Here is an 11850-nt window from a genome sequence, read left to right as displayed (position 1 = left end):
GACGCCCACACCTCTTCGTGGTCGGTTGTGTTCCTTGGTGACCCCATCCCCTCCTTTCCCCATTCCTGCCCCTAAATCCAACCCTCAAACTCTAAACCCAATTCACAGCGCGAAGAAGAGCGTCGGCGAGGTAGAGAACACTATTAGAAAACAGTCAAATTCCGACGGAATGGTTCCGACGGACATGAAAATCCGTCGGAAAGTGCAAAATTTCCAACGGATTTTATTTCCATCGAACATCTTCCGACGGAATTTTAATCCTTCGGAAAATTCTTTATTTACGACGGAAATTCCGTCGGGAAATGTTACATTTTTTTGAAAAAAAACATGATGTATAGAGGTTTTCGGACTCAATTTAATTCTAAAGGTCAGATTTGAGGCCAAAATTAATAAAAATAATTGAAGATAATCTTCTTGTTTGCATCACACAAACCGAGTTATTTTTTAATTAGTATGTAAAACGATGTACAATTCAACTTTCACTTTCAAACATGACTTAAAGTCCCTTCTTTAATACGGAGTATCAATGAAATTGACGCATTTTCAAAAATGTCAATTGTGAAGGTTATGATCGTAAAATATATGTTTAATTTGTCAAATCAAATCATTTAAAGGTTATGTATTGATCCTTCCATAGCCAAGATTTGGGTAATAGAGCATGGTCTCCACTAGGCTAAAAGTATTTAATAGCAAGTAATTCATACAACTATAACATTAATGTTCATAAACATGACATAGATTTAATGAAATTACAATAACCAAGTGTTCCTCACTTATTCACGATCTACACCCACAATATATGAAGTGTTGATCGACCTAAATAGAGAATTCATTCACTGGTGCATATTAGTTGGAGTCGCAATGACCATCAGAGGATTTAGTCGTCCAACAATAGAGCCTGGACTTTCTTCAACGTCTAATGTCTCTCCTTGTCTTCCGTATGGTAATGCCCAATTGAACTCATAAACAAGGCTAGCTAATACTATTTCGGCGCTAGCCATGCCATATGATGCCCCCGGGCAACCTCTTCTCCCGGCTCCCAACGGAATAAATTGAAAATGTTGGCCCCTCAAATCAACACATGAGGCATCGTCCATGAATCTTTCAGGATGGAATTCAAAAGGGTCTTGCCAATATTGAGGGTCGAGTTGGATTGCCCATGCGTTTATTATAACCTGAGTCCTTGCAGCAATGTCGTAGTTTCCGATTCTGATATCTTTGGAGGATTCACGAAATAAAAGCAAAGGACCAGGTGGATGTAGTCGAAGTGTTTCCTTGATCACTGCCTTAAGATATTTCATATTCTCCAAATCATCCTCGCTTAATCTTCTTGTATTGGTTTTGACATTGTCCCTTATCTCCTTTTGTAGTTTTTTCATTTTCTTAGGATGCCTTATTAATTCCGTCATTGCCCAGACCAAAGTTGTGCTAGATGTTTCCGTCCCAGCAACAAACATGTCCTGAGTAAAATATATTTATATGTCGTGAATTTATATGGTATAATGAATTTGAAAAAAACTTATATTAGTATTATTGTGGTTTAACTAAACTTTAACTTTCTATGTGTATTATTCAAATATGTAATTGTAGCTTCATAAAATTTCATTATGGAGTACTAAATTAAAGATATGTAACGATAAAAAAATTCTACTTAAATTAATAACATATGATTCGATTTTTTTTTTTTTTTCTAATCTGAAATGAAATACTCGTAAGTGATAAGGTGCTTAAAAAATACGATGAAGAACTAAACATCATAGCTTAAAATTATACGGTGAACTAAAAAACATAGTGAGTTTTATAAGCATGGTAATGGTATGTAGTTACATTGTGCAGTGAGTGAATAGCACAGTGAAGCTACACATACTTGGGCACTCCCACCCACAGTTTCCTACTGTGATAGGATGGGCTGTGTGGGCCCCGGTTATCTCTTTAAAAAAAAAAAAATGTAGTCAGGTGAGAATGGCTTACCAGTATAATGGCCTTGATGTTATCTCTTGAAAGACAGTTTGGGCTTTCTCTCTGAACTTTGAGCAAAACGTCTACAAAGTCTTTGATACATTGTCCCTTATCGTCGCCCTCATCAGCGTACACTTGATTTGCATCCAACCGAATCTCATGCTCTTGAATTATAGTTTCAATAAAATCATCAAATTGTTTCCGCACATTTTCGACTTGCCTTTCCAAGCCACTCAATCTATCAACCCAGCTTAATGTAGGAACGTAATCTCCCACACTTAATTTCCCCATTACCTCCATAAGCTCCTTTATAAGCTTATAAAAGTCGATACCATTTTCGTCAACACCGGTGCACGTCCTTCCTAAGGCCGTCCTATTTATAACCCCTTTGAATAGCGCCAACAAAATTCCGGACAAGTTTATAATTGAACTATCATAGCTCTTGATCTCTTCGATAACTCGAGCAACCTCTTCTTCTCTTATAGGTCGGAAAGATTGCACCATTTTCCTGGACAGTAGCTGCGTCACGCAGATGCTCTTCATGTACCTAAATTTTTCTCCGTATGAAGTAAAAGCTACATCATTACCACCGTAGAAGATTTTGTTGATGAATCTTAAGTTAGGCCGGTTGGCAAACACAAGGTCATGTGTCTTCGTGATTTCCTCGGCTGCATTTGCGGAAGACACGACAAGGGTCGGTCTGTTGCCTAAGTAGAGCAACATGAGATCGCCGTACTTTTGAGAAAGGGATCGTAGGGAGCGTTGAGGGTATTTACCGAGTTGATGGAGGTTGCCTATGATAGGCAGCTTTGGTGGGCTGGGTGGTAAGTGCAGCATTGTGCTGCGCTTGGTTGAAAGAAGCCATTTGTATAGAAAGATTGCGAAGAGTATGAAGGGAACAAAAGCGAGAAGGTTCAAAGACATTTTAATTTGATTTGGAGATTCAAAATGACTTGTACATGATTTATAAAAGTTTTTCAAAGGAAAATTCCTGTTTCTCATGGTGAGAAACGAAATTTGCTTTTCATGGGGGCATTTTCGTGAATAAATCAATAACTTTTTCATTATTGTGGGTTTCACGGTTGAATAAAGTTGTTGATTTATTTACGAAAATGCCATGTGAGAAGCAAAAATTGATTCTTACCATGAAGAATTGGGGCATCCTCGCTTTTCAAAGGTACAAAATTTGAGTCAACAATACTTCATTTTTAAAAAGATATATAACATAGTTCTTCATTGCCTTTCATATTGAGAATTGGGGTTACAAGATCAAATCTTGTAATAAACATGTTTTTAATTTAACCATTTCATTTTTATTAGTAAGAGTATAAAAGATTTTCATGTTTAGAGTTGTTGTACTTACAATAATGGAAGGAGTATTAATAAGTTAAAAAAACTTAATTGACATTTATGTGAAAAAAGTTAGTAAAAAATACTACTCCCTCCGTCTCTTTATTAATGTTCACTTTCTATCATTTATTACTCTCATAATATAGAGAAAGTGAGAAAGTGGACATTAATAAAGAGACGGATGGAGTACCATTTCGGAGAATCCAAATGACAAAGATCATTGTCATCATAATTCGTACACATATATAGCAGATTAAAGTGGGCAGTTGATAGCAATAGTCTAAGGGTTGGATGAGAAAGCTTTGTCCACGATCCAAATATGTCTAATCCAAGAGGATTATTTACGTTCATGCTAATGATTTAAAATCTTTTTTAATCTCTACATGACTACTACACACTTACTTTCTTTATGAACTCACAAAGTCACAATATATATACTTCACAATTTCACATATACATACTCATATGTAACAATTATTAATACTTCATGTGGAGAGAATCATGGTACAATCTTATAAAGTACACGTACTCATCAAGTCTTCGAATATAAACAAGTACTGCAATCCTCGAGATGTCAAGTGTCAAAAAGATGTCATGTTCCCCATGAATCCGAGATCAACGCTACATATTTACAGCCTTTGGTGACTAATTAATCTAACCTGACAGTTAATTAAACTGCAATACTAATTAATAGTATTGCTAAGGGTTGGTGTTGATAAGATTGAAAATGAATTATATATACTTGTATGAAGTAGGAGGCTAAGTCATTAAGTCACACTTAATATTAGTCTACGATATATACTTTATATATACATACTCCTATGTAAAAATCATTAATGTTCTTTCAAAAATAAAAAAAAAATGTAAAAATCATTAATACTTCATGTGAAGAAAATCATGGAACAATCTTACTCGTACACTTTGTACATACACATCAAGTCTTCAAAAATAAACAAGTACAGCAATCCTCGAGATGTCAAGTGTTTAAAAGATGTCATGTGCCCCTGAATCCGAGATTAACGCTACCAATTTACAGCATGTGGTGACTAATTAATCAAACTTGACAGTTAATCAAACGGACAATGATACACATACATTGAATGTATGTGGTCCCAACATACATTACCAATTAAAGATTGACAACTCATCATTAGCTAAAAAAATGAGAGGGAAAATTAAGAGGGAAATTTTTTTGTTTTTGGCGCCATTTACCATAAGAAGGCGGGACAAATTTCATTAGCGCCAAGTAATTTTTCTTTTGTTACCAAAAAAATATTTTAGGTTACTAAAATATACAATTTGTTTACTGAGAAAATAGCACCCTAGTCAACGTCATTAATGAAGAGAGAGGTTTATTATAAAAATCGAATAATACTTCATTTGACGATATTTTACAAACTATAAATCAAAAAACTATTATAAAAAAACCAATGAAATTAATTTTTAAAGATCTTTTTTATAGACATCCATATCGATATATTTTCAAAAAATTTATGAAGTTGGACAATTTTAACCTTAATATGTTTGTTAAATTTTTTAAAGAATTGTTAGTAATTTATCATTATTGTTACTATAAAAATTTCAAACATACAAAAAAAAAACAGTTTATATTTTTATTACATATAAGGAATTATATAAAATTAAATAGGTGTTAACTACAATTATACAATTATCAAGTGTTGCATGGATTAATTCATACATTGGAGGGTTTTATTCCTTTCTTGAAGGTTTTTAATCAAATAATTGAGAGTTAATATAAAATCACAAAAGCGAAGGTTACACGCAAACTTTTATCACTTATTGCTAAATACTCCCGTATGTTTATAACTAATCTTTTTTATTTGCGTTACTAAATAAGTTGGTTTAATTTTTTTTATTTAATTTTATCATATTTACGTATACTAGTTTACTCATATTATGTTTCAAAAAAAAAAATGTACTCATATTAAATATGTGGAAAAGACTAGTTTGCTTATAGTATCAATGAATACAAGGTGTTAATAAAAACAAGTAAGGTTAGATACAAAGTCTTAATAAAATAAATACAAAGTGTTATTAAAAAAAAAAAAGGATGTTTTTTTTAAAAGGATGAATTATATGCTTGTAAACATCAAAATTGAAACATTATTAAGGCCTTTGAGAGTTACACTATAAGTGTAGTAGATTTACTTTATAGATTTGAAGATTTAAATAAATTAATTAAGAGTTTAAGGGCATGTTCACTACAGCTTAATCCCAGTTAAGTTCAGTTCAGCCCAGTCTAGCTTCAATTAGTTCAGTTTAGTTTAGTTCAGCTCTTAATTTCCTTCTCTCATAAAATATTCATTTAAGCTCTATTCAGTTCAGCTCCAATCACTTCAATTTAATTCAGTTAAGCTTAGTTCAGTAAATATGCCACTTATTACTAAATATTCCATGTGTTTACGACATATTTAATTTTTTTTAATAAGAGGTTATTACTTTTCATTTTTTTTTATAAAAAGGGTTGTTACTAAAAAAAGTGTCATATAATAATAAAATATTTAGTTTCGAATATTATATTTAATTTTTGTTTTGAATTTGTGTTTAAAACCGATGATCTACCACATACGTACATTTCGTCTAAATAAGGATATCACTTTATTTAGGACGAAATTGTATATCATGAATAATTTCCTTATAACAACTAAAATAAAAATACTACGTATTGAATAATATTTAGAGGACTTGTTTCCAACTCTATCTTTAGACATTGTTCAACTACTAATTAATTATATTGGGATACCAGTTAAACAAAATATGTTACCAAACAAATACAAAATGTTGCTCCGATTGTAATTTGTACTGTAGTAAATTTTACCGTGGTTACCAAATATACTTTTATTGTTGAGATGTGACTTTTATGTCATTTTTAGGGGTGTTTTTAGAGTCGTTTTCGGCTTATTTTTCAATAATTTAGCTCATTTTGTTCTTTATTTCTCTTATGCTCGTCTCTTGTCTCTTAATTCGAGTATTTTCGTAGTTTTTAATAGTTTTTATTTAATAATTCCTAGTTTCTCCCATTTTTTTATTTTATTTTAGTTTAACCTTTTATTTTACTTCGTTATATTTTATTATTATAGTCTTTGTCCCGATTCTCCCTTGTGTTTGTTTTTGGTTGTAGGTGTTTTCGGATCCTTGGTCAAATTAGGATAGTGAAAGGTGTTTTCGTGGTGATGTTTGTTTTTGGTTGTAGGTGTTTTCGGATCCTTGGTCAAATTGCCCTCTTGCTAGCAGCTTATCCTACACCCCACAATCACCACACCTTGCACTATCCTACACCACACAACATCACCAATTCCCCTGCATTTCCTTCTCTCATAATTCCCCTGCATTCATCAATTGCCCAACTGAAACCACCTCTGCCCCCAGCCAACTCGCAACATTAGCCACCAATTGAATTCGGCAGCCCTTCGATTCACCGTCACCACAACGCATTCTCAGCTCACCAATTCGCACCTCCCACCACTTCGCATAACCGCCCAAACCACCTCCAATCACCACCGCAACAACCACTACAGCAGCATCAATTCGCTCCAATTAATCTTCATTCACCACCGCAACTAAACCGCATCAATCGAGTGTTGCATAAAATAACACGTCTTGGATGAGAAATCACCAGAAAATAAGATCATGAGAAAATACTGTTGATTTCTCCTCTGCATTGCTCATCGAGTGTTGCATAAATGATTTTTTTTTTAATTTATTTTTTATTTTTTTTTTTTTTTTGCAAAAAAAAAAAAATTAAATTAATTGCATTGGAAATAACAATTAATTTAAAATTCAAACCTGAATTTTTATTCAAATTTGAATGAAAATTGAAAACTAATGGATTTTGGGTCCCTTCAAAAGAACCAATAAAATGCTACCATGTCACAATGTATGTGGGAGCCACATACATTCAATGTATGTGTAGCTTTTTCGTTAATCAAACTACAATACTAATTAATTGTATTGCTAAGTGTTGGTGTTGATAAGGTAGAAAATAAATTATGCAGCGGGCTGCATGTATCTTTTTCCATAAATGGTATAAGTACAAAGTAGGAAGCTAATTCATTTAATAGTTTGTCATGTCACATCATATTCTTAAGCTATACCAATTCTAGCTATATGTTGCACCAATTGTTAAGTAGTTGTTAATTAAAAAATCATATTAAAATTATCATAATTTATCTAATAAATTTTTTTTATGAAAAACTACTTAATAATAAAACTCAGATTTTGTGAGAAACTATCTAATAAAAAAAATGTTATCAAAAATATATATTTATTAAAAGGTAAATATTGGAAAATAGTACCATTAGCCGGATTTCTACCGTTGACCTATTTATCCAGTGTTGGACCCACCTGAAAACACCCCCAAGACCATTGCGAAGGTTCGTTTTCAAGGAGGTAAGACTATTTTCAAGGTGGTTGGGAGATATTCCGAGTTGTTGGGGGTAGTTTCGACATATGCGATGGCGATTTTCTTGGTTGGAGGGTGGTTTTAGCGTGGTGCAGGCAAGTTTCAAGCGGGTTGTGTTAGTTTTGAGGATGAAAATGTCGGTTTTAGAGGTGTTTGAGCAGTTATAGGAGCAAAAACCTCGTAACTTTTTTGTTTTGTTTTGTTTGTAATTTTTCCTCTTAAGAAAGGTCGTCATCTCTTGACATAATGTTCATTAAATATTGTGAAATGTCTTTTGAATTTGTCTTTTGATCATGCAATGTAGATATATATATAAAAACATTGCTCATTACATGATGATTAAACTCAAAGAATATATTATGCTCGTCTCTTTGCAAATATTTGTAATGTTTTTTTTTTTCATGTGTTCTTTACACATATGCATAATGTATGTTCTTTCGAGTGCACCATAAACGTTTCATTACACAAAAGCTAAACACAGATCCTATGTTTTGGGCAAGTTTATGTGTCTCCAAAGGCCGGGCAAGCTCCTTTCTTGCCTATGCCTTGCCCAAAAACTTCGACCAGCGTCGGCAGAGGAGAGTTAGAAACCACTCACCCTAATTAAAGTGTCTAGTGTATTGTGAGAGCATTGCGTAAACTCTAGGGAATGATACGGCAAATACTATGTGCAACCCGGTTGTGAATTATCGTTTTCAAGTCAGTGGCTCCTCATTGTCTTAACACACCAAATTCCTTCATTTTTGAACAACTTGGTGTTCTATTTTTAAAGTAGACATGAAGTCACAATATTTTAAACAAATTTCACTTCTTTCAAAAAAAAAAAAAAGTCTTACGAGCAATATTAGTGCAAAGCCTGGAAGTGCGGGAAATTACGAAGTAAGTAAGAATTAAACCAAAAAAATAATTAAAAGAAAAAATAAAATAAAATAAAATGGAAGGCTTTGCCTCTAAATTATTTTAACCTGTGAGAAAATGGTGGAGTACGAAATTACGAATACATCTGTTTTTTTTTTTTTTTTTTAAAAAAAAAAAAAAAAAGAGGATGGTACGAATACATCGATCATCTCAACCCTTAATCTCCGAAAGACTGTATTGTTGAATGTTGATCACATAGCTATTCAACAATTGAAATCTAATGAATAAGATACAAAAACAAGTACATTATGTTTCAAGTACGTGCTATAAATTTATAGCCAATTCAAAAATAAAAAAGTCTAATCAATATTCCACATAAAAACTTTTAAGAGTACATTAATAAATATCAAAAATTTAATGTGGAGTACTGATAATATTACGATTCAATAGCTTGCCTCTATTATTCATAGCTCAATGATATTTATACAAGAGGATCTTGTGCCCCAAGGAACAAACCAAATCAAACTAGGAAACTAAATAATATCCTTTCCTAAGATAAGATAATATAATATCTAGCAAATATATCTTGCCTAAAGATAACATATTGAAGATTCTATCATATCCTCCTAACACCCCCCCTCAAGTTGGAGCACTTGGGTCAAAGATGCCCAACTTGCTAAGTAGGTGATCAAATTGAGGCTTTCCTAGTGCCTTTGTAAAAATATCCGCTAGTTGTTCATTCGTACGCACATGATGAGGAGCAATGAGACCATCTTGTATTGCATCACGGACAAAATGACAATCAACTTCGATATGTTTTGTACGCTCGTGGAAAACCGGGTTTTGAGCAATATGAATGGCCGCTTGACTATCACAAAAAATTGGTATGGCTCGAGGATGTTGCACACCTAAGCTTAAGAGTAGCCCTTTTAGCCACTTCATTTCCATGGTGATGGCACACATGGACCTATATTCGGACTCTCCAGACGAGGTGGCTACTGTCGGTTGTTTCTTGCACTTCCACGCTATAGGAGAGCGACCCAAGAAGACCAGCCACCCCGAGACTGATCGGCGTGTGATGGGGCACGCTGCCCAATCCGCATCACACCACCCCTCAAGAGTGAGATCACCATCAGCACGTAGCAAGATGCCTTGCCCTGGACTACTTTTCAAGTACCTTACAACATGTATTGCAGCATCCCAGTGCACCTGCTGCGGTTCCTTCATAAACTGAGATAGCACATGAACTGCATATGTCAAGTCGGGTCGTGTAACAGCCAAGTAGACTAGCCGACCCACCAACCTTCGATACGGCTCCGGATCAGCAAGAGTAGGGCCTGTAGCACGCCCCAAATTGTGATTTTGTTCGATGGGTGTTAAAGCCGGTTTTGACCCCAATAGGCCGGTTTCCGATATGATATCTAGAGCATATTTGCGTTGACATAAAAATAAGCCAGTCTTACTCCTTGCTACCTCAATCCCAAGGAAGTACTTGAGAACACCTAAGTCCTTCATATGAAAACAACTGCTCAAATAATTTTTAAATAATTGCAACGCCATAGAATTGTTCCCTGCAACAATTAGATCATCCACATAAACTAGAACATTAAGTTGCACCGACCCCTTTGTATAAGTAAATAGAGAGTAATCAGAGTATGATTGTGTAAAACCATACTTTTTCAAGGCCGAAGTTAATTTTGCAAACCAACATCTAGGAGCTTGCTTAAGGCCATATAAAGATTTCCGAAGACGACAAACAAGACCCGGCTCATCAGATGTGAAACCCGGGGGAAGTTTCATGTAGACTTCCTCATATAAATCACCATGAAGAAACGCATTGTGAACATCCATTTGATGCAACTCCCAATTTTTAGAGGCGGCAATAGCAAGAAATGCACGAACCGTGGTCATCTTGACCACCGGAGCAAAAGTTTCACCATAGTCTATGCCTTCGGTTTGATGGTTTCCATAGACAACTAATCTTGCTTTTAGTCTTTCAATACTACCATCGGAATTGTACTTAATTTTGTACAACCATTGACTCCCAAGTGCCTTCTTCCCGGGAGGTAATTTTTCCAAGGTCCACGTGCCATTAGACTCTAACGCACGCATTTCTTCTTTCATGGCCATTTGCCAACCATGATCTTGCATTGCCTCTTTAAAAGATCTTGGCTCCTTCCCACCTGTTAAAGCTGCAACAAAATTTCGGTGTTTTGCAGAAAACTTATCACAACTAACATAATGTGCTATAGGATACGGCATACCTGAGGGAGGAGTAGTAATTGGATTGAGTGATGCGTCGGATGGACTATTTCGAGCAACATGAGTGTGAGTAACAAAATCTTTATATTTTGGGTTTGCATACTTCGGACGGTAGCCACGCCCCATTGGCTCGGGTGCCGTGGAGTCCTCACCACCTGCTGTCCGTACAGCAGACGTGTCAGGAGCCGTGATGGGGCTGTGCGGCTGGGTGGTGGGTGTGGGCGGCAGTGAGTGAGGGGTGTGAGCAGGTGGTGACTGCGGCATAGAGTCCCCCTCCTCACTGTCGAAAATAGGAGTGAAAAAATCCACACTCTCCTCCATATTTATTGTAGAATTCATACCATCCGTAGCTATATCAATATTGGTGCTTTCGGCATCCAAATAAGGGTACACATCCTCAAAAAAACGAACATCACGAGAAACAAAAAATTCCTTTTTATCCAAGTCAAATAAATACCATCCTTTCTTCCCAAAAGGGTACCCCACAAATATACATTTACGATTACGACTTGCAAATTTATCCCCTTTTGCCTTTTGGTTATGAGCAAAACACAAAGAGCCAAATACTCGTAATTCATTAAATAAAGGTGGGGTGCCAAACAACATTTCATACGGTGTTTTATTGCCTAAAAGAACTGAAGGAGTGCGATTTATTATATGAGCGGCCGCAAGGGCACACTCCCCCCAAAAATATATTGGTAACCCCCCCTGAAATCGAAGGGCACGTGCAACATTAAGGATGTGTTGGTGTTTTCTCTCTACCCTCCCGTTTTGTTGAGGTGTGCCAACACAAGAGGTTTGAAACAGGATACCTTGTGCTAGGAAATAATTTTTCAAGCAAAAGAATTCGGTTCCATTATCACTACGCACAATTTTTATTTTCTGTGAAAATTGTCTATCAATCATGGCAATAAAGGACATAAATATTCTAAAGACCTCAGTTTTATCAACCAATAAATATATCCATACAGCACGGGAATAGTCATCTACCAAAGTCA

General features: G+C 35.0%; 1 pseudogene; it reads right to left on the bottom strand.

Annotated features, from left to right (window-relative positions):
* Positions 1–833: 833 nt before the first annotated feature.
* LOC145604297 (cytochrome P450 71A14 pseudogene) lies at positions 834–2883 on the bottom strand (annotated as a pseudogene).
* Positions 2884–11850: the final 8967 nt, after the last annotated feature.

Source organism: Chenopodium album, chromosome 22 (genome assembly GCF_948465745.1).
Source record: "Chenopodium album chromosome 22, dcCheAlbu1.1, whole genome shotgun sequence".
Taxonomy (NCBI): domain Eukaryota; kingdom Viridiplantae; phylum Streptophyta; class Magnoliopsida; order Caryophyllales; family Amaranthaceae; genus Chenopodium; species Chenopodium album.
This window is presented reverse-complemented; position numbering and strand designations above follow the sequence as displayed.